The 3917-nt window shown below is 39.0% G+C and overlaps 1 pseudogene; it reads right to left on the bottom strand.

Moving 5' to 3' along the window:
* Positions 357–875, bottom strand: LOC102176428 (annotated as a pseudogene).

Below are 3917 nucleotides of genomic sequence, written 5' to 3'. Positions count from 1 at the left end.
TCATCTGAGCTCACTTTCACATTAAAAAAATTTTATTTTATATTGTAGTTAACAATATTGTTAGTTTCAGGTGTACAGCAAGGTGATTCTGTTGTACAAATACATGTTTTTATTCTTTTTCATTGCCATTTAGTTTTTTCAAGATTATTGAGCAAAATTCCCTATGCTATGCAGTAGGTCCTTGTTGTCTATTTATTTATTTATTTATTTTTTACTAGACAAAGAATTTTATTTATCTTTGTCTCAAACTTTATTCTTAGGCTTCTTCAGCTTCATTAGCTGCAAAGAATGAATTGTATATAAGCAAAAACTGAAAAGAGCTGCAGTGTCCAGGGGCTTAGGCTTAAAAATATTAGAAATTTAGATTTTATCAGATCCACAAACAAAATTTTAAAAAGCAGTCATAATATAAAATAGCAGCTCCCAGTAACTTCTTCAAGATTTATCTTCTTCAGAAGTTAACTCAATTCAGTTTGCTTCATTCTTGGAAGCCTCATCAAAATTCTCCACAAGATCTGGAACTTCATCATCCTCCTCCTCTCCAGTGGCAAGTGGTGCTTTTCCATCCACAGATTGTTTGGGCAGAGCTTCAGCCAGTCTCCTTAAACTCGTGAGACTGTCGGCACCAAGCTGGTTTAAGATGCTGGGGAGCATTTCTGTCAGTTGCTTTGTCTCAGCGTGGCCCGTAATGGTGAAAGTTTTGCTGCCAGAGATGCCTGAACTTTAGGGTTGTTAAAGTGGATCACTGTTCCTTGATTTGTGAACATATTCACCTCTTCAATACCAGAGATATTGTTTACCCCTAACTTCTTTAAAGAGAACTGAAGTTTTTTGTCATCTGCTGTGGCTATTCTATGAACCACCTTCTTCTTTCTGTGAGCAGTTCCCTTGTTGGAGCGGAAATGGGGCCACGCAGGGGACTAGGGTTGGCGCTCAGGTGGTCTCGGGCAGACCAGCTGAGGTTAGGCGCACACACGCGGGGACGCAAGATGGCAGTTAGAAGCCTTGTTGTCTATTTTAAACATGGCAGTGTGTACATGTTGATCTATCCCTCCTGCCCACCATTTCCTCTTGGTAACTGTAAGTTTCTGTTTCGTAAATAATTTCATTTGTATCCTTTTTTTTTTTGATTCCCCATATAAGCAATAGTATATGATATTTGTCTTTAACTTGCTTCACTTAGTACAATCTAGGTCCATCCATGTTGCTGTAAATGGCACTGTTTCATTCTTTTAATGGCTGAGTAGTATTCCCATGTACACTTTGGACCACATCTTTATGCATCCGCTGTTGATGAATATTTAGGGTGCTTCCATGTCTTCACTGTTGTAAACAGTGCTGCAATGAACATAGGGTTGCATATGTCCTTTTGAATCGTGTTTTTCTCTGGGTTTGCCCAGGAGTGGGATTTGCTGGGTGATATGGTAGCTCTGTTTTTAGTTTCTTAAGGAATCTCCTTACTGTTCTCCATAATGGTTGCACCTATTTACATTACTAACAACAGTGTAGGAGGGTTCCCTTTTCTCCACATCCTCTCCACCATTTATTATTGGTAGACTTTTTCTTTGTTCCAGACTTTAAACTTTCTATTTTGTATTGGGGTATAGCTGATTAACAGTGTCGTGATAGCTTCAGGTGAACAGCGAATGACCTTAGCCGTACATATACATGTATCAATTCTCCTGCAAACTCACCCCCAATCCAGGATGCCACATAACATTGAGCTGAGTTCCCTGTGCTGTACAGTAGATCCTTGTTGGTTATCCATTTTAAGTACAGCATTGTGCACATGCCCATCTCAAACTCCCTATCTCTTCCCCTACCCTTCCCCCGCGCAACCGTAAGTTCCGAGTCTGTAAGTCTGTTTTTACAGTAAGTTCATTTGAATCACCTCTTTCTAGGTTCTAAATATAAGAGATGTCATACGCTACTCCTTCTGTGCTTACTTCACTCGGTATGACCCTCTCTAGGTCCATCCATGTTGCTGCAAATAGCATTGTTTCACTCTTTTAATGGCTGAGTAGTATTCCATTGTGTATGTGTACCACATTTTTATCCATCGCTCTGTTGATGGACACTTAGGCTGCTTCCATGTCTCGGATAATGTAAACAGTGCTGTAACGAACACTGGGGTATGTGTATCCTTTCAGATCATGTTTCTCTCTGGATATATCCCAGGAGTGGAACTGCAGGGTATGTTAGCTCGACTTTTAGTTTTCTATAGAACCGCCCTACTATTCTCCATAGTGGCTGCACCTATTTGCATTCTCAACAGTGCAGGGGGGCCTCCCTTCTTCTCCAGCATTTGTTTGTGGCTTTTTTGATGACAGCCATCCTGGCTGGTGTGAGGTGCTATCTTATTGCAGTTATGTTTGCATTTCTCCAGTAATTAGCGATGTCAACACCTTTTCATGTGCCTCATGGCCATCTGTCTGTCTGTCCTCTTTGGAGAAATGCCTCTTTAGGTTTTCTGTCCATTTTTGAGTGGGTTGTTTTCATGATGTTAAGCATCATGAGCTGTTTGTAAATTCTGGAGACTAATCCTTTTTCAGTCACATCATTTGCAAATATTTTCTCCCAATCTGTGGACGTTTTATTATTTCCTTTGCTGGGCAAAAGCATTTAAGTAAGTCCCATTTGTTTTATTTTTCTATGAGATGGACTGAAAATGATGTTGCTGTGATTAATGTCAGTGTTCTGCCTATATTTTCCTCTAGAAGTTTCAGTGTTTGGTCTCACATTTAGGTTTTTAATAGTTCTGAGCTTATTTTTGTGTATGGAGTTCATATTATTTGCAGACTTTTTCATGACAGCCATTCTGATTGATGAGTTGATTATAGTTTTTATTCACATTTCTCTAATAATTAGCAAGGTTGGGCATCTTTTCACGTGCCTCTTGGCTCTAAGTATGTCTTCTTGGAAAAATGTCTCCTCAGGTCTTTTGCCTCTTTTTTGATGGTGCTTCTCTGGTGGCTCAGACAGTAATTTACCTACAGTGTGGGACACCTGGGTTGGGAAGATCCCCTGGAGAAGGAAATGGCAACCCACTCCAGGATTCTGACCTGGAGAATTCCATAGACAGAAGAGGCTGGTGGCAACAGTCCATGAGGGTGCAAAGAGATGGACATGACTGAGCAACTTTCAAGTCTTTTGCCTAAATCTTTATTTTTTTGAGCCATATGAGCTGTTTGTAAATTTTGGGGATTAATCCTTTGTCAGTTACATCATTTGCAAATAGTCTCTGGCATTCTGTTGGATGGCTTTTCGTCTTGTTTATGGTTTCCTTTGCTGTGCAGAGCTTTTGAATTTAATTAGGTTCCATTTATTTAGTTTTGTTATTTCTATCACTCTAGAAGAGGGATCAAAAAAGATACTGTTGCAATTTACATCAGTGTTCTGCTTATGTTTTCCTCTAAGTTTTATCAATACCCAGTGTCACATTTAGATCTTTAGTCCATTTTGAGTTTATTTTTGTGTTAAAGAGTATTCTAATTTCATTTTTTACATACAGCTGTGCAGTTTTTCCAGCACTGTTTATTGAAGAGACTCTTCATTGTATATTCTTGCCTCATTCATCATAGATTAATTGACCATAGGTGCATGGGTTTATTTCTGGGCTTTTTATCCTGTTCCATTGATTTATATTTCTGCTTTTGTGCCAGTACCATACTGTTTTGATTACTTTGTAGCTTTGTAGTATAGTGTGAAGTCAGAGTGCCTGGTTCCTCCAACTTCATTTTTCTTTCTCAAGATTGCTCTGGCTATTTGGGATCTTTTATATCTCCATACATTGAAAACCACAAAACTGTCACAATTTTTGCTTCAACCATCAAAGGTAACCCAGAAAACTTGAGAAGAGAAAGAAAACCTATTCCATTTACCCATGGTTTTACTTTCCGTGCTCTTCCTTACCGATG

The sequence above is a fragment of the Capra hircus genome, chromosome 11 (assembly GCF_001704415.2).
Source record: "Capra hircus breed San Clemente chromosome 11, ASM170441v1, whole genome shotgun sequence".
Lineage (NCBI taxonomy): Eukaryota > Metazoa > Chordata > Mammalia > Artiodactyla > Bovidae > Capra > Capra hircus.
The sequence above is the reverse complement of the archived record's forward strand: the minus strand, read 5'-3'. Positions and strand labels throughout refer to the sequence as shown.